Source organism: Amblyraja radiata, chromosome 20 (genome assembly GCF_010909765.2).
Source record: "Amblyraja radiata isolate CabotCenter1 chromosome 20, sAmbRad1.1.pri, whole genome shotgun sequence".
In the NCBI taxonomy this organism is placed as follows: Eukaryota; Metazoa; Chordata; class Chondrichthyes; order Rajiformes; family Rajidae; genus Amblyraja; species Amblyraja radiata.
Window position 1 is genome coordinate 39,835,214 of NC_045975.1, and position 19,801 is coordinate 39,855,014.

The window sequence follows — 19,801 nt, forward strand, 5'->3', positions numbered from 1 at the left end:
CCGATGGTCCACAGCTGGAAGAGCAGATACAGTAGATGAGGTTGGAGGAAGTGCAAGTGAACCTCTGCCTCACCTGAAAAGACTGACTGGGTCCGTGGACGGAGTCGAGAAAGGTGGTATAGGGAGAGGAGTTGGATCTCTTGTGGTTGCAGGGGAAGGTACTTGAGGATGGGGTGGTTTGGGTGGGAAGGGATGAGTAAATCAGGGAGTTGCGGAGGGAACGGTCTCTGCGGAAAGGGGTGATGGGAAGATGTGGCTAGTGGTGGGATCCAGTTGGAAGTGGCAGACATGTCAGAGGATGATGTGCAGTACACAATGGCTGATGGGTGGAAGGTGAGGATTAGGGAGACTAGGGAATGTGGTGAATCTGGGGAATTCTTTGCCACAGAAGGCTGTAGAGGTCAAGTCAATGGATATTTTTAAGGCAGATACAGATTCCTGATTCATACAGGTGTCAGGGGTTATAGGAAGACGGCAGGAGAAAGGGGTTAGGAGGGAGATCGATCAGTCGTGATTGAATGGCGGAACAGCCTTGATGGGCCGAATGGCTCCTATCACTCATGATCCTATGACCCGATCCCTACTGCCACTTCTGGCTCCTTCCGCACTGGGGATGGCGCGCAGGCGCGGTGGGGTGACGCAGGCGCAGTGGAGCGCAGGCCGCGGGCACGGACGTGGGTCGGTCGGTCGGTCGGTTGGGCGGTAGCTGTCGTCCGCTGCGGTGAGTGATCGGCCTGTGCGCCCCCCGCCCCCCGGGCTGGACAACACTGGCACCGCCAAATATATATATAAGATCTTTGGGCACCACGACCCGGCCCCCGCGGGGTATGGGCGGCGTTCGGCCCCGGCTACAGTCACCGGGAAGGGGAAGGCACACCTCGGGGAGGCCGGGACTGAGGAACCCCGCGGAGGGCTATGGACTGGGCGGTCCCCGGGGCCGAGGTGAGGGGGCGTCGGTGTCCCCTTGGCTGGGGTAGGGAAGGGGCTGAGGGATCCCGGGGGCCTAGGTGAGGTGAAGGAGGGGAGGGTTGTTCACTTTGGGGATCCAGAGGAGCAGGAAGGGGTGGTGGTGATGAGTGTCCCCGGGGCCGAAGGGTTGGGGTCGCCGCTCACAAGTGAAGGTGTCGCATCTCGTCCCTCTTTGCCGTCAGATTCGGTGTAGGTCGTTGCACTGTTCGCTCTTCTGAATCGCGGCTGACCTATTTTTGGTGACTTGTTTATTGCGTTTCCACTTATGCAGGATTATTTTGACAATCACATGCCTCATCCTTTACCTTAAACACTCGTTGTTACTGCGAATGGTCCAGCTGCTCAGTTAATAGAGGTCACATGAAGGAATTAATGTACTCCATCCAGCAATACTGTGGCGGCCTGCGGTTAAGGGAATGAATTGGGGCCTGATGAAGGACTCTCCAAATAACCAGTACATCCTGTCTTTCAATGTATATTTTGCAATGGTAAATCCACTGTCGAGATAGAAGTAATTTGTGGTTGTGGCAGTTTCCACCTCTTATTTTTCAGTGAGGCACAGATGGCTAATGCAATTGGTTTTAGGATAATCATGTATTGCAAGATGTGTTGATGAGGATTATGTAAAACACATCTAATCCAAATTCACTTTTAAAGGCCCTGGGGTTTGGTATGTTCTCTGGATGGGTGGTCGAGCCGGGATCACAGCTGCTGGCCATGCCTCAACTGGAAATTTAATGTGTGTTAGCTGCTGATTCTCTGTGGTATAATATTGCCACTTACATTCGCCTCCTATTCCTGACCAAGTGTGAGGAGTCCAGAAGGATTATTTGCAGCATTTTATTAGTCAGTCATGTGCTCTGCAGATGAGATGACAATTGATTTTGCGCAGAAGAGTATTTGGTAATGGAACTAGTATTGTCATCTTGAAAGTTGTAGCAAGCTAATTACTGACTTATGAGACATTATTTAATGGGATGTTCATTTAAAGGGCTTATTTATGACTAATGTTTATGGGAGACTTTGGTTGTGAATGTGCATGTGTTTTGCAGTTAAAAAGATGGGGATGAGACATTGCACAGGTATGTGAGGACCAATTTGGTGTGATTGGTTCTGTGAAACTGCGGAAGATGATTCAAGTTGGGCAACTTTCACCTGCGCTTCGAAGTTGTTTTTCATCCGGTCTTGTAATCCTTTAGACCAGATTTAATCCAAGTATACAGGGAAGATAGTCATTGGACGAGAAGCTGAGAGCATAGTACCGGAAGGTATTAAAAAAATGGACACATAGTATTTAATTGAATACATTTTATTAGCCAAGTATGTATACAAACAAGGAATTTGCCTCGGTGCTTTGCTTGCAAGTAACAACACGATATACAGTAAACAATTAAGACTAAAACATAATTTAAACATGTGAAGAGTGAAATAAAATACCAGAGCAAAAGGAGGCTGCAGACTTTTGGTTGTTGAGTAGAGTTGAAAGGGTTTCTGCAGCAGGAAGAGTTCTTGGATTGAATGGCATGCCTGCATTGTTTTTTTTAATCCAAGCTATATAGTAGTTTGTCTTTATGGGTGGGGCAGATTTGCATAAAGCATTAATTTCAGGCCCAAATTTGGGAGTTGTGTTTTGCCACTTGCTTGGTTGAGCAAAGATGGCAAAAACAGCTAAAGAAAGGTGACATGATGTTTGAGGAATAGATTACTTGGTATTGGTTTTATTGTTACGTGCACCGAGATACAGTGGAAAATGTAACTCCGTATGCTATCCAGGTAAAAACATCCATACATGATTACAATTGGACGGCATAGTGGTGCAGCGGCGGAGCTGCTGCCTCTCAACGCCAAGGACCAAGGTTTGATCCTGCCTACGTGTGCTGTCTTTACATTCTGCTTGTGATTGCATGGGTTTCCTCCACATGCTCTGACTGTCCCACATGACAAAGACATAGAACAGTACAGCACAATGACCCACAATGTTTGTGCCAAACATGATGCCTAGTTAAACTGATTTAATGTGTCTTACATGATCCACATCCCTCTATTCCCTGCACGCCCATGTGGTTATCCAAAAGCCTCTGAAATGCCCATATTGTATCTGCCTCCCCCACCACACCTGGTAATGCATTCAGGCCCCCACCATTCTTTGTGGGGGAAAAAACTTGATGCACATATCTCCATTAAACCTTCCTGCTCTCACCTTATAGCTATACCTTCTTTAGGACTTATCCGCTCTGAGGAAAAAGGTTCTGACTGTCCCCAATCTATGCCTCATCATTTTATATACATCTATTAAGTCTCCACTCAACCTCCAGCATTTCAAAGAAAACAAATATGTTTATCCAACATCTACATGTAGCTGAAACCCTCTAATCCAGGCAAAGTTCTGGTAAACATCTTCTCTAAAGCCTCCACATCAAAGTACGACCCAACCAAAGTCCTATAAAGCTGCATCATGACTTCCTGACTCCTGTGTTCATTGAACACAGCACCTAGCAATGAAGGCAAGCATACCATATGCCTTCTTTACCACCTTTGTGCTGCCACCTTTAGTTTGCTATGAACATGGAGTCTAAGATCCCTCTGCAGATCAAAGCTGTTCAGGGCCATTAAGGGTCTTGCCATCAACTGTATACTCAACCTCCCAAAGAGTAATACCTCACACTTGCTCGGGTTAAACTCCATCTGCTATTTCTCCGCCCATGTCTGCAGCTGATCTATATCCCACTGCCATAACGTATCAAATTGCCAAAGCATACTGATTTTGCTGTCCTCCATTTTGGTGAACACGGATGCAAAGTGCTCATCTCGCCTACATCTTCCGACTCCAAGCATAGACTTCCTCCTTTATCTTTGAGTGATATTACGTTCTCTGGTCACCCGCTTATGTTTAACATATATATATATACAAAGTCTTGGGATTTTGCTTAATCAGTTTGCCAATGGCATTTCATGGCCCCTTTGACCCTAATCACCATGGCCCCTAATCACCTGCTTGAGTTCTTTCCTATTTGCTTTATATGCTTCATAAGCCCTGTCTGATGCCACTTTAAAACTGACATACTCTTCCATTTTCTTCCTGACCAGGTTTGCGACCTCCTTGATCATGCACTGTTCCTTCACTTTGCCGTCCTGTTCCCTTCTCCTTACTGGAACATGCTAATCCTGCGCTTTGATCAGCTGGCCTTTAAACGACCCTCACATGTCATCTGTGGACGTGTTATAGGAACTGATTCCAGTCGACCCTCCTCAGCTCCTGCGTAATGACATTGTAATCTGTCTTTCCCGAACATCCTGACCTGTCCCTTATTTAAAACTTATGAAGTTGTAATCACTATCCTAATTCTTCCACTGCAGCACCAGACACCTAGTCATATTTGTTTCTCATTACAAGGTCTAGTATGGTCCAGAACAAGGGGTCACAGTTTAAGGATAAGGGGGAAGTCTTTTAGGACCGAGATGAGAAAAACATTTTTCACACAGAGAGTGGTGAATCTATGGAATTCTCTGCCACAGAAGGTAGTTGAGGCAAGTTCATTGGCTATATTTAAGAGGGAGTTAGATGTGGCCCTTGTGGCTAAAGGGATCAGGGGGTATGGAGAGAAGGCAGGTACAGGATACTGAGGGATGATCAGCCATGATCATATTGAATGGCGGTGCAGGCTCGAAGGGTCGAATGGCCTACTTCTGCACCTAATTTCTATGTTTCTATGGTCCCTCCTCGAGTCTGAATATCCACTGCAACCTCTAACTAAGCACTGAACTACGTAGACTTGCGGGCATGGTTTTTGTCTTTGCACTAGTATTGTTTAGTTGTCTTTTGTACACTGAACTTCTTTGTTTATTGTGATGTTACAGAGTACTTTGTTTACATATCTGTTGTGCTGCTGTAAGTAAGAATTTCATTGTTCCGTTTCGGGACATATGACAATAAAACACCATTGACAATTTAAATTGTAATGGAGATTTGCGGAGCAAGTTTTCTTTACACAGACTGATGAGGGCCTGGAACCCATTACCAGGTGTGGTGGAGGCAGATACGATTGTGGCATTTAAGAGACCCTTAGATTGTGGCACGTGGAAGTACAAGGAATAGAGGGATATTGATCATCTGCAGGCAGATGAGATCGGTTTAACTTGGCATCATGTTTAGCCAAAACATGGTGGGCTGAAGGGCCTGTTCCTGTTTTGTACTATTCTGTGTTATTAATGGTTTTCAGTTTTGATTTGCATACATTTGAGTTTACAATTTTCTTGGTTTGTTTACAATCATCAGAACAGCTCCTGAAAATTGTTGATGGAGGTGCAGGATAAAATAACAAAATTATATCTCCTGATAGTAAATAGAGTGGCTGAGAACATAAACCTGGTTTGTTAATAGCTCTCACATTTTACAGTAAAATATGAATCTGTGCATATGTCCCCTGATTTGTGGCAGTCCCGGACGAGGCAGCTGACAACCTTGCATCAGCTATAATAGTGATTAAAGCCTGGAAGCAGAGAGATGTTGCTTTGGTAATTGGATGTGAGCATGTAACTGAGTAGAAAGATTGTTGAGGTCTGGAGTACACTAATTATGTTGCTGTGTGCTTTCAACAACCTGTGTGTGACCTTCATCTGTGACTGCAGTTAAAGATGATTAATCCTGTTGGATTAATCCTGTAGCACTGTACAAATCACTGGGTGCATCAAAAGGTGAAAGGAAAACCAAAATGGAGGGAGGGAGGGAGAGGAGTTGCAGCACCTGAGCACATTTTGTGACCGTGCAAATAATGGCTGCACTTTAAAACCACACATGTCGTGAGATCATGAAAGATACAATGGGAAGGAGATCTTTTGGGGAGCTTTCTCAGTGATAAATTTGTGTGTACACACGGGGTTGGGAGGAGAGAGTGTAAATTAAATTATGCTGAGAGGACGAGGTGAGAATGTGTGGGTGAAGAGTTGTGCTTTGATTCTGTCCACATCCATTTCCTATTTGTCTTCTGGATGAAGGCAATACAGTATACTGTGACTATCTCCCATCACCTCTGGAGGCCTATATGGAGATGACTCTTGGCTGTTGATCCCGTCTGCCAATTTCCTCCTTTACTCGGCCTCTGCTAGCCTATCCCATTAGTGTTCCCCCATCCACCAGAGTATGCAAGCTCTGCGGAGATACCATGTGGATACCACATGAAACACAATGGGCAGCACAGTGTTCAGGGTTCTCGCTTAACTTTTTTCCCCTGTTGCCAGCCGGGCAACCTTGGCAGCTTTTTAGGTTGCCAAATAACAGCTTAGGTGGTCATTTAAGACAACTTGCATGACATGTGCGATAATGTACTCGGACGAAGTGCGTAGTTACCGGTTGGAATTATACTCAATGAAGCACTCACATATTATTTCTGCTTCAAATAAAGTCACAAACTAAACATATTCACCAATCAAGACATGATATATCCCACAATTACATGCAGCAAAATTATAATACAGTATCTCAACTCTTTTTACACATTGCAATGAATGCAATTTCTATTAGTTCTTTCCACTTCCAAACTAAAATGTGGTTGGATTATTCAACGTATGATCAACCTATTTCATTAAATCCTGGACCATGGTAACATATATGCTTAACCATGCACACTACAGATTGATGCAAGCATGTTTTCTGTGAAGGAGTGAAAATTACCATAACATGGCCATAGCACGGGTCGTTATTGCTATTGGTACAGAAACACTCTCGCTTCCCACATAATTTATCCACAACAAAATATACAGGTTGCAAGGACATTTCTATAGGCATTTTATGATAATAGGTGCTAAAACCGACTATACCCATCTGACAGGTTAAACATTACACTAACTGACAAGAGATGGCCAAAGGACATAACTGCAGCAAATATTCTTTTGGTAATATATTTAATACATCACATCACCAGACATTCAGATTAGATGTACGTGTTGTGAACAGCAATGAAGATACCCAGTTTGTAAGCACCAAATTTAAATAAAATTATTGATAAACTCTGTTTCCATCATTCCCACTTCAGAATTAACATTAAAATTTCAACTGAAATATCTCCTGACCAAATTTGTGATGTATATGATCGACTGTAGAAGTAAAACCTGGATAAATCCAACGTATATTTGTGAATGTTGCACATTAAATAAATACAGTACTGATACTCCATATTAAGAGCATTGATTTGCCGTTAAAATGAATTATGTAATAATGTGTCAACGGCAGCAGTGACAATCGAACACTGCAGTTTTAATGTTCACAATATAATTAATCCATCTTTATGGACTAAAACAAACATTTCCAGCACAATAGGGTCAGGGAGGGGTGTGTGTGTGAATCAGTGCGGGGTGGGTAGATGGCGGGGGTGGGGGGTTAGAAGGCAGTCGGTGCAGAATGGATGGATTGAGGCAGGTGAATTAGTACGTGTTGGTTGGAGTAGGTAAAATTGTGAGGGGAGAGCACGGGGAATGTCAGTGGCGTTGAATGGGGGGTTCAGTACGGGGTGGATGGGGGTAGACAAAAGTGCTGGAGAAACTCAGCGGGTGAGACAGCATCTATGAAGCGAAGGAAATAGGCAACGTTTCGGGTCGAGACCCTTCTTCAGACTGTTCCCCCCATTCTTCTTGAATGGGAGGATCAGTACACGATGGATGGGGGGGGGGGGGTTCAGCACAGGATGAATGGGGGGAGGTGGGTCAGTACAGTGTTGATCAGAGGGTCTGTGCAGGATGAATGAGGGATCACTACAGGATGAATGAGGGGAAGGTGCAGGGTAAATGGAGGGTGGGTCAGTACGGATGAATGCGTGGATTAGTACAGGATGGATGGGGGATCAGTACAGGATGGATGGAGGAGAAGTGCAGGATGGATGGGAAAGGGAGTAAGTACAGGATGAATTGGGGGACCAATGTAGGATGGATAGGGCAGGAGAATCAATGTGAGTTGGATAGGGTGATCAGCGCAGGATGAATAGATGGGGGGGGGAGGTGGGGTGGGTAGATGGGGAGGTGAGCACAGGGGATGTCAGTGAGGACTGAATAGAGGCGGGAATGGGGATCAGTGCTGGATGTAGAGGAGGGGTCCCAGGATAAGGGGGGAGGGGGGTAGAGGGAGCGTACGAGAGAGAGAGAGGAGGCAAGGTGGGGAGGAAGGAAGGTCAGCGCTCCTCAGATACATCGCCCCGCTGCCTTGGCCTTTGGGATTTCCTCGCCACCGCCTCCCTCCTCCGCCAGCCAACAGCAAGGTGCGGGGCCGAGCGGTGCAGCTCAAAGATCCTATAGCTATAGTATCTATGGTGCAGCTGCTTCAGAAGGGTCGGAGCGAATGACTGGTCCCGCACAGCGGCAGCAGCGGCTCCATCTCCTCCTCCTCCCTGATAGCGGCCGCTGCTGCAAATCCGGCGTGCGGGAGGGTTTGTTTTGAAAGCGCCGTTAGCGGGTTTGCAAGCAGGGAGAGCGGGGTGCGGAAGGAGGAGGAGATGGAGCCGCTGTTGCAGCCACTGTGCGGGGCCCGTCATTCGCTCCGACTCTTCGTCACCCTGCACCTAGTATCTTTGCCCCGCACGACAGCCGTCGCCGACACGAAACGTTGCATTCCTTTTCTCCAGAGATGCTGCCTGACCCGCGGAGTTACTCCAGTTTTTTGTGTCTATCTTCGGTATAAACCAAGTTGCCAAGCCGAGCAAAATGACTTGCCGTTTAGGTTGCCCGGCGGCACTTTGGGTGGTCAGTGGCACCCGGGCAACCGCTAATTTCAAGCCCTGGTGTTGCAGCTAATGGAACTGCTGTCTCACACTTTCAAGGACACAGGTTCAGTCCTTGTCTCTGCTGCATCAGTATGAAGCTTTCATGTTCTCCATGTGAATGTATGGGTTTCCTTTGGATGCTCCAGTTTCCTCCCACATCCCAAAGGTGTGCAGGTTGGTAGGTTATTTAGACATTGTTAATTAGGATTTGTATAAATTGGTGGTGTGGATGGCGGGCTGAAGGGCCAAGAATCCATGTTTGTGATGGTTTGATCCTGACTAAGGATGCTTTCAGTGAGGAGTTTATATGTACCCTATGACCGTGTGGGTTTTTTCTGGGTGCCCTGGTTTCCTCCCTTTTCCCAAAGACGTGCAGGTTTGTAGGTAAATTATCTCTGGTGTGCAGGATAGAAAAAGTGTACTGGGTGATCGCTGGTATAGAAATACCTACAACTGACGGTATTAGAAGAGACTGGGAACAAGAACTAGCTATAAAAATTTCAAAAGAGAGCTGGGATAAACACTTACTATATGTGCATAAATGCTCGATCAACGTAAGACACAATCTAATTCAATTTAAAACATTACATAGACTATACTATTCAAAAACCAAAATAAATAAACTTTTCCCTAACGTCTCACCCATTTGTGATAAATGTCAGTCTCAAGAAGCTACCACAGCGCACTCTTTTGTTTTTTGTATAAAAATCCAAAAATTCTGGAACTAAATATTTGAAATCTTCACAAAACTATTTAAAATAAAACTGATACCAAAAGCAGAATGGATTATCTTTGGAATAATGGAAGGTAGCCCTGAACTAAACGTGTTTCAAAAGAATTTATTTAATTACGGGCTAATAACGGGAAAAAAGCTTATACTCAAATTCTGGAAAAACGCTCCTATACCAACAATAAAAATGTGGATTTACTACAAGCATAAGGTGCAACAGTAATTTAAAAAATAAATGGTGCCAGGATCTGGTAACGGGGGATGAAAAATATGGTTGGTATATCCCTTTTTGCGGAGTTTTTTATAATAGAGCGATTGTTTCTCTTTCTTTCTTTTCTAGGGTTTATTTCTTAACTTTCTTCTCTAACTCTCTTTCTAATGGGCTTTCTTTTCCCAACACTTTCTTGCACTATCACGACTCTTTCTCAATTTCCTTCTTTTATTTCTATCTTTCTTAAAGCTCAAAAATTGAAGGGGTACAACAAATGTAATAAGGTATATGTGGTGTGTATTACTGTAACTTATTGTACTTCTAATAAATATAAAATTAAAAAAAATAAAATGGGTTTTTTCTGGGTGCCCTGGTTTCCTCCCTTTTCCCAAAGACGTGCAGGTTTGTAGGTAAATTACCTCTGGTGTGCAGGATAGAACAAGTGTACTGGGTTTCACTAGGGAGAGAGTCTAGGACCAGCGGGCATAGCCTTAGAATAAAAAGACGCAGCTTTAAAATAAAAAGCATTGGACAAAGGCAAATGAGTCTTGCACATCTGGTTTTAAATGGGTCAAGAAAGAACTGCAGACGCTGGAAAATCGAAGGTACACAAAAATGCTGGAGAAACTCAGCGGGTGCAGCAGCATCTATGGAGCGAAGGAGATAGGTAACGTTTCGGGCCGAAACCCTTCTTCAGACTGGTTTTAAATGGTGGTGGGCAATTAACAAGTCTGGTTGGAGATGCATGCAGAAATATTCCTGTCCCCATCTTCAATCCAGCAAATGAATGCCAAAGACTCTGCTGAAGACAAAGAAAACCATGCTTAGTCAGACATGCTGAGTGGATGATCCATCTCTGTTTCTTGATGAGATCATCACTGTTACAGAAACAATCTCAGCCAATTTAATTTATTGCATGTAGTATGGGAATACTGGATAAAGCACAAGCTTTTGGAATTGACTAATGGCTTCTTCACTATAATGTGGAGAATTTTGTGGATATAACTCAACAGGGCTCTCACTGAACTTTTTTTCCCTGTTGCCAGCCGGGCAACCTTGACAGCTTTTTAGGTTGCCTAATAATAATAATAATAATAAACTTTATTACGGACTCGAGGTCCAGACAAGGGGCAACATTACATAAAAAATGCATTGTATATTAAAAAAATATCATAAAGTACACAAAATCTTAGTATATCACTTATAAAAGCATCATAAATTATATTTAAAAAAAACACAATACATGAGTTAAAAATCCAGATTAAAAGAATGATCAATGTCCTACAACGAGACAACGATACCAGTGTCTCCACAGCTGGGATTCGTAGCGTGTAGTGCTAACCCTTATGTTTGACAAGGCCAAAATAATTACATTTTTAGAGTTATTTATCCTGCAAATGAATTTATACATGTGATCTCTTAGGATAGCTTCTAACGTACTAACTCCTGCAGCCACAAACATATTACTGGCACTACACCATCTAGATTTCCTTAGCAGTGTTCTCATGGCATCGTTATATGCCACCTTTAGTCTCTGCAAACTTGTCTTTCTATAGTTCGACCACAGGTGCGCAGTGTAGAGTGGTGTGCAGTATGCTCTAAATAGCGACATCTTCACCACATCTGCACACGCACCAAATTTACGCAAGAGAATATTCGCCTGTGCATACAGCATGCGTCGTTGCCTATAAATATCCTCATCATCTGTCATTTGTTCTGTAATAAAATGCCCTAGATATTTTACCTTATTTCAGACACTAAGATTATTATCAGACAATTTAAAATCAGGAAATTTTAGACATTTATCCTCTTTGGTTCTACAGATCATAACAGCACTCTTACTAGCATTATATTTAATATCATGTTCCATACCATACACAGAACATATAGTAAGGAGCTGCTGGAGACCAGCGCTAGATGGACTAAAGACCACAAGATCAACTGCATACATAATATGGTTCACTAAAATATTACCAATTACCAAATGATAGTTAAGGTGGTCATTTAAGACGGTTTGCATGACGTGTGCGATAATGTGCTCGGACGAAGTGCGTAGTTACCAGTCAGAATTATGCTCAATGAAGCATTCACATATTATGTTGAAGAAGGAACTGCAGATGCTGGAAAATCGAAGGTACACAAAAGTGCTGGAGAAACTCAGCGGGTGCAGCAGCATCTATGGAGCGAAAGAAATAGGCAATGTTTCAGGCCGAAACCCATCAGTCTGAAGAAGGGTTTCGGCCCGAAACGTTGCCCATTTCCTTTGCTCCATAGATGCTGCCGCATCTGCTGAGTTTCTCCAGCACTTTTGTCTACATTAACATATTATTTCTGCTTCAAGTAACTCGCAAACTAAACATATTCACCAATCAAGACATGATATATACCACAATGACATGCAGCAAAATTATAATACAATATCTCAACAGGATCAGTACAGGATGAATGGGTGGTTCAGTACAGGATGAATGGGGGTAGACAGAAATGCTGGATAAATTCAGCGGGTGAGGCAGCATCTATGGAGCGAAGGAAATAGGCAACGTTTCGGGTCGAGACCCTTCTTCAGACTTCCCCCCCATCTTGAATGGGGGGATCGGTACAGGATGGATGGGGGGGGGGGGGGGAGCAGCACAGGATGAATGGGGGGGATCAGTACAGGATGAATGGGGGGGGATCAGTACAGGATGAATGGGGGGGGGGGGGGATCAGGACAGTGTGGATCGGAGGGTCTGTGCAGGATGAATGGAGAATCATTACAGGATGAATGAGGAGTTCCGTATAGGATGAATGGGGGATCAGTACGGGATCCATGAGGGGATCAGTACAGGATGCATGAGGGGATCAGTACAAGATGAATGGGGGATCAGTAAAAGATGAATGGGAATATCACTACAGGATGGATGGGGGGATTGGTGCAGGGTAAATGGAGGGTGGGTCAGTACAGTATGAATGGGGGGAGAAGTGCAAGATGGATGGGAAGGGGGATCAGTACAGGATGAATTGGGGGACCAGTGTAGGATGGATGGGGGGGGGGGGGGGGGATCAATGCAAGGTGGGTAGGTTGATGAATAGAGTGGGAGGGGGGGGGGTAGATGGGGACGGGAGCTCAGGGGATGTCAGTGAGGACTGAATAGAGGAGGGAATGGGGATCAGCGCGGGATGGAGAGGAGGGCTCCCAGGATAAGAGGGGGGGAGGGGGGCGTACAAGAGAGAGAGAGAGGTGGGGGGGGGGAAGAGGAGGTGGGGAGGAGGTGGGGAGGAAGGAAGTCAGCGCTCCTCGGACAACATTGCCCCGCTAACTTGGCCGTCCCTGTCCAACGCCAAAGTGCCGCCGCCAAAGTTGGGATCTCCTCGGTGGTTGGGATCTCCTCGCCACCGCCTCCCCTCCTCCGCCAGCCGACAGGAAGGTGCGGGCCGAGCGGTGCAGCTCAAAGTTCCAATAGCTATAGGACCTTTGGTGCAGCTGCTTCAGACGGCTGAAGAAGACCTCCCTCTCCTTCTCCCTCTCTCTCTCCTCCCTCTCACTCTCCCTCCCTCCCTCCGGCCTCAGCGTGCGAGAGGGGTTGTTTTGAAAGCTCCGTTGGCGGATTTGCAAGCAGCGGCCGTTATCAGGGCTTGCAAATCCGCCAACGGCGCTTTCAAAACAACCCCTCGCACGCCGAGGTCGGGAGGAGGGAGGGGGAGGGAGGCCTCCTTCCGCTGGGCGGGGTGCGGGAGGAGGAGGCGGTGGAGCCGTTGCCGCTGTACGGGGCCCGTCATTCGCTCCGACCGTTCGTCACCATGCACCTATTATCTTTGCCCCGTAATACAGCCACCGCCCACACGAAACGTCAAGTTCCTATTCTCCAGAGATACTGCCTGACCCGCAGAGTTACTCCAGTTTTTTGTGTCTATCGGTATAAACCAGTATCTGCGTGCCAAGCCGGGCAAAATGACTCTGCGTTTAGGTTGCCCGGCGGCACTTTGGGTGGTCAATGGCATCCGGGCAACCGCTAATTTCGAGCCCTGCTCATTGGTGACCTTACCTCTGCAATACCATAATTTATGCATCAAAATCACACAAGACTGATAGGGACAATTAAGAAAAGTGGATAGAGAGAGAGAGGGAGCTAGTTTTGTAACCAGGTCAACCCGCACGAACATGGAAGGTGGCGGCTGGAGGTCCGCAGCAGCCTAGGGTTTGCTTGGAACGTGTATCGCTCTCACATCCGCCATGTCATTAAAACCTCCTTCTTTCATCTCCGCAACATCGCCAAACTCAGACCCTCTCTCACTCCGCCTGCTGCTGAAAGACTCATCCATGCCTTCATCTCCTCCCGACTGGACTATTGCAACTCACTTCTCCTTGGCATCAGCTCCACCTACATCAACCGACTCCAACTGGTCCAGAACGCAGCCGCCCGACTCATCACCCACACCAAATCCTGGCATCACATCACTCCAGTCCTCAAAAAACTTCACTGGCTTCCCATCTCCCACCGGATCACCTACAAAATCCTGGTCCTCACCTACAAAGCCCTCCACCATCTGGCCCCCACATATCTCATTGACCTCCTCTCCCCCTACCAACCCTCACGGTCCCTCAGATCCACATCAGCCGGTCTCCTCTCCATCCACAAGTCCAACCTCCGCAGTTTTGGGGACAGAGCCTTCTCCAGGGCAGCTCCCAGGCTCTGGAACTCCCTCCCCCAACTGATCCGCAATTCCGTGTCCCTCCCCATCTTCCAGTCCCGCCTCAAGACCCATCTCTTCACCTCTGCCTATCCTTAGCCCCACGTCCCCGTCCCTTTTCATCTGTGCATTAATTGCCTCATGCTGTGTTTTGTATTGAATTCTGTCTTTACTTTGTGTACTAGTCATGTCTCTACTATTTATTTCATTCCCCTTACATGTTTTTCCTATACATGCTCAATTTTTGTAAGGTGTCCTTGAGACTCTTGAAAGGCGCCCATAAATAAAATGTATTATTATTAATACTGCATTGACTGGACTTTGAATATTGCGCCAAATCATGGTACCTTTTGCATGCAGGATTAGTATGTACAATTTCTGTACAATTTATTGATCGGTGATGTGCTTACAGTGCCCTCTATACAATACAAAGACTCATCATTTATTTATTTGCCTCTGTACTCCACAATTTGAGATTTGTAATAGAACAAATCACATGTGGCTAAAGTGCACGTTGTCAGATTTTAATTAAGGCAATTTTTATACATTTTGGGTTTACCATGTGGAAATTACAGCAGTGTTTATACATAGTGCCCCCCAATTTCAGGGCACCATAATGTTTGGGATACTGCAATGTCATATAAATGAAAGTCATGTTTAGTAATTTGTTGCATATCCTTTGCCTGCAATGAGTGCTTGAAGTCTGCGATTCATGGACATCACCAGTTGCTGGGTGTCTACTCTGGTGATGCTTTGCCAGGCCTGTATTGCAGCCATCTTTAGCTTATGCTTGTTTTGGGGGCTAGTCCCCTTCCGTTTTCTCTTCAGCATATAAAAGGCATACTCAATTGGGTTCAGATCGGGTGATTGACTTGGCCATTCAAGAATTGATCATTTTTACCATCAGCAGTTGTATCATCATTGAAGATAAGTGAGCCAGTGCCTTCAGCAGATATACATGCCCAGGCCATAACGCCCCCACCACCGTGGTTCACAGATGAGGTGTTATGCTTTGGATCTTGGGCAGTTCCTTCTCTCTTCCATACTTTGCTCTTGCCATCACTCTGATATAAGTTAATCTTAGTCTCATCTGTCCACAAGACCTTTTTCCAGAACTGTGGTTGCTTTTTTAAGTACTTCTTGGCATCCTATTTTTGTGGCTAACTAGTGGTCTGCATCTTGCAGTGTTGCCTCAGTATTTCTGTTCATGAAGTCTTCTGCGGACAGTGGTCATTGACAAATCCACACCTGACTCCTGAAAAGTGTTTCTGATCTGTCGGACATGTGTTTGGGGATTTTTCTTTATTATAGAGAGAATTCTTCTGTCATCAGCTGTAGAGGTCTTCCTTGGCCTGCCAGTTCCTTTGCGATTAGTAAGCTCACCAGTGCTCTCTTCTTAATAATGTTCCAAACAGTTGATTTTGGTACGCCTAAGGTTTGGCTGATGTCTCTAACAGTTGTATTCTTGTTTCTCTGTCTCATAATGGCTTCTTTGACTTTCATTGGCACAGCTCTGGTCCACATGTTGATAAACAACAATACGAGTTTCCAAAGGTGATGGAAAGACTGGAGGAAAGACTAGGTGCACTAAGGATGCAATTAAACACACGTGAGCAATTACAAACTCCTGTGAAGCTATGTGTTCCAAATATTATGGTGCCCTGAAATGGGGGGACCATGTATAAACACAGCTGTAATTTCTACATGGTGAAACCAAAATGTATAAAAATACACTTTAATAAAATCTGACAATTTGCACTTTAACCACATGTGATTTTTAAAAAATTATAAATCTCAAATTGTGCAGTGTAGGGGCAAATAAATAAATGATGGGTCTTTGTCCCAAACATTATGGAGGGCACTGTGTATGGCAATACTTGACTGCACTGTTTGTAGGAAAATAATTTCACTCTGCATTTTCACTGCACATGTAACAATAAAACCACCATTGAATCACAGATGGCATCCGAGGTTGGGATTAAACTCTGGTCTCTAGCGCTGTGAGGAGGGAGAAAGCAAGGACTACCTGAAATTGGAGAAGTTGATGTTCATACCGCTGGGGTGTAACTGCCCAAGCAAAATATGAGGTGCTATTCCTCCAATTTGCGCGGGACCTCACTCTGGCAATGGAGGAGGCCGAGGACAGAAAGGTCGGATTCTGAATGGGCGGGGGAGTTGAAGTGCTGAGCCACCGGGAGATCACGTTGGTTATTGCGAACTGAGCGGAGGTGTTGGGCGAAGCGAACGCCAAGCCTGCGCTTGGTCTCGCCGATGAAGAGAAGAGGTGTGAGAAGGAAGGTTCTCCGAGTAAGTTTTGTGAAGTGGGGTGGAGAAGTGCATAATTACATTTAGATGAGGAGCAGCAAAGTGGCATGAGACAGAATTAAGGAACAAAAGTGAGAAATTGGGGGAGAGATAGGAGGTTGAGGAGCTAAGCTAGGGGTGGGAGAGAATGGGTATGGAGCCCACAGGCTGTCAAGGAGGGAAGCGGTGAAAACAAATGCAGATCAAGAAGGGAGGAAAGTGAACAGGACAAGAAGTGTAGCCAAAGAGAAAATGCAGCGGGGCTGTGGAAATGATGTATAAATGAAGAGAGCTCTACAGTTTTTGTCCACTGTAGCCTCACCTGTTAATAATTTACTGTAATGAACACTGGCATTCTCTTTGCCGATCTCAGTATCCTTTTGCGTTTATAATTGATGCTACGATGATCTGAAGTCTCATGACTGTCCATAGCAGCATGACCCATCTGCAAATTATTGCCTGTCCCTGGCCCAGCTCTTACCTATTTGGTTTAGTATTTATTTGATGCTCCGATTTATTTCTGCATTAGTAAAATAAGTAGTCACTGAAGACTAACTATATGTATTCTAATGTTTTTGGATCATTTATTAGACTATGTTGGGGAACATGCTGAAGGTGAAAGACGGTGCCTAAAAGGACAGGCCTAGAAGTGCTGTAGATTTTCAATCATTGACACTTTATAATGCTTAGCATTATTCTGGGATTAATATTTAATCATTCCCGTACCATCCAAATCAATTATTAAAAGTTTGCTCAATAATTTAAAATGCGTAGGGGAGTACTGAATAGTATGCAGTACTCTGGGAGAAGAGCGGCGCAGTGGTAGAGTTGCTGCTTTACCGCGCCAGAGATCCGGGTTCGATCCTGACGACGGGTATTATCTGTACACTGTGTCCCTGTGACCGTATGGGTTTTCTCTGAATGTTCCCACGTCCTCTCACATTCCAAAGATGTGCAGCTCGGTAGTTTAATTGACTTCTGTAAATTGTCCCTGGTGTGAAGGATAGAACTAATGTATGGGTGATCGTTGGTCAAAGGGGGCTCGGTGGGCCGTAGGACCTGTTTTCTTTAACTGTAACTTTTCTTCCTGTAACTTTAAACTAAGAGGTCTTTACTCTGTACATTCTGACAGTCTGCATTGACATGAGGGCAGCCACGTTGGTGGATTAGTGCAGGTAGTAATTAAGAGCTGGGGATAATATCTAAAAATGTTTAGCAGGTCATGGAACACAGTCATGCTTTGTAGCAGGTGATCACTGTGTTGTTGGTTTGAGGGGTGGGGGGGGGGGGGGGTGGGAGAATGAGGGAGGTGTGCATTCCTGGATCACAGCTAGTAGCATTGTTTTCTGTAATACAAAGTCATCGTGACATGTGTCAGGAAATGTGGGGTTGAAAAAATTAGCTGGAAAAAATGGAAAGCTGGATGAGTGGAAGAAAGCTGGATGAGAGGAGGAAAGCTGGATGAGGAGGAAAGCTAGATGAGAGGTCAAAACCTGGCGAGTGCTAGATGGATATGTGAGGGTTGCCGGGGGGTGGGGGGGGGGGGGGGGGGAGGAGGTTAATAGCTATATATTTGGACAAAGGCCAGAGACAGACCAGAAAATGTCTCTGGCGTATAAGATAAGGATTCAATGGGTAGCTAACAACCTAACGGTATGAACATTGAATTCTCCAAATTTAGGTAACTACCTACAAACAATCCATTTTTCTATCTCCTTCCCCTTTCCCTGTGTCCTACCTGGACTTGCACCCAGTTTCCTTTCCCCTTCGCATCCCCCTGCCCCCTCTTACCTTCCACCTACATTCCTTCTTCTGGCTTCTGGCCTTTGTCTAACCATCTGCCTATCAAAAAAACTCTTACCTGTATCCAGCTATCACTTGTCAGGCTTTGTCCATCCCCTCTCCCCTCTGCCCCTCCTCTCTCCTCTCTTTCAGCTTTCTCCACCCCCTCCTCCCCCCCACCACAGCTTGTCGGGTCAATCAGTCTGAAGAAGGATCCTGACCAGAAGGTGAAGGAAACTTCTCCTATCCATATTCTATCGAGATAGTTGCAGACAGACCGCAGTGGAGGTTATAGCACATTACACTGACTTCCATGCAATGCTCCGAAACTGTAAACAATATAATTTATGGAAGTATAACATGATGTACCATACAAGAAAAGACAGTGCTGGTGCAACTCAGCAGGTCAGACAGATGGTCCTGCCTCCAGAGATCCTGTCTGACCTGCTAAGTTACTCCATTACATTGTCTTTTTTCATAATAATTTGATCAAAGAAACTGAAACGATCGACACTAAAATAAAACTTTATATAATCATTTATTTCCCCAATTTATTTGTTTACATTACATCTGATCATCATCTGAATATTCTTCATCAGATTCCAAGTCTTTTGATAAGTTTTGATAAGTCCATTGATAAGTTAGTTCAAGTTCACGTGGAGGGTCAGGCAGAGGCCACAAAAAAAACAACATCTCATAGTCATTAAGTTTGCATGGACTTCAATTCATAACATTTCAACCTCTTCTTAATGTTAATGAGAATAACACTGTTACTACCATAGATAAATTAGTTCAAGTTCAAGTTCACATACACCAATTCATTTCTACATAAACATCAGCCATATCTGACCATTTCTCACTCGAATGACAGCCTATAAAGTGCAATGAATGTTCCTCAATTTTTCTCCTGTGGTCGGGGCCTGGAAACGACCGCTACGGACAGGCACTATGTACAGCCACTAGGTACAGCCTCCCCCCCCCCCGCGGAGATGATCCACGGCTCCGCGTTCGCGAATCGGCCGCTTCTTAATTGAGACCGTGGCTTCACTATGTTAAGTACATAGGCCCCGCGATCGGAGCATTTTTTCCCGGTAAGTTATCGCAGGCAGCTCCAAGATTAGATGTTAAAGACTTATTAGACTACAACAAGCTGGTATTAATGAAAATGTTTAATTTACCTTGTGTTATGGATACACATAGTTTAGGCCCTCAACTTCATGAATGAATGAGTGAATGAATGAGTGAGCGAATGAGTGAGCGAATTAAGTGAGTGAATGAGTGAGTGAATGAATGAGTGAATTAATGAATGAAGGAATGAATGAGTGAGTGAGTGAATGAATGAGTGAGTGAGTGAATGTATAGCCTCCAAATCTCATTTTTTCACAT

General features: G+C 45.0%; 1 protein-coding gene across 19 annotated transcripts in view; it reads left to right on the plus strand.

Annotated features, from left to right (window-relative positions):
• The first annotated feature begins 636 nt into the window (after nucleotides 1-636).
• Nucleotides 637-19,801, plus strand: part of madd (MAP kinase activating death domain) — a 199,306-nt gene continuing 180,141 nt past the window's right edge. For 6 of the 19 annotated variants that reach the window (XM_033038455.1, XM_033038457.1, XM_033038462.1 and 3 more), the window contains exon 1: nucleotides 674-721. The gene's annotated coding sequence lies outside the window, so the exon portion shown is untranslated. Of the gene's footprint in view, nucleotides 722-1,336; nucleotides 1,458-17,461; nucleotides 17,508-19,801 lie in introns of those variants that run through there. The other 13 variants (XM_033038458.1, XM_033038453.1, XM_033038466.1 and 10 more) reach the window with 7 other exon arrangements.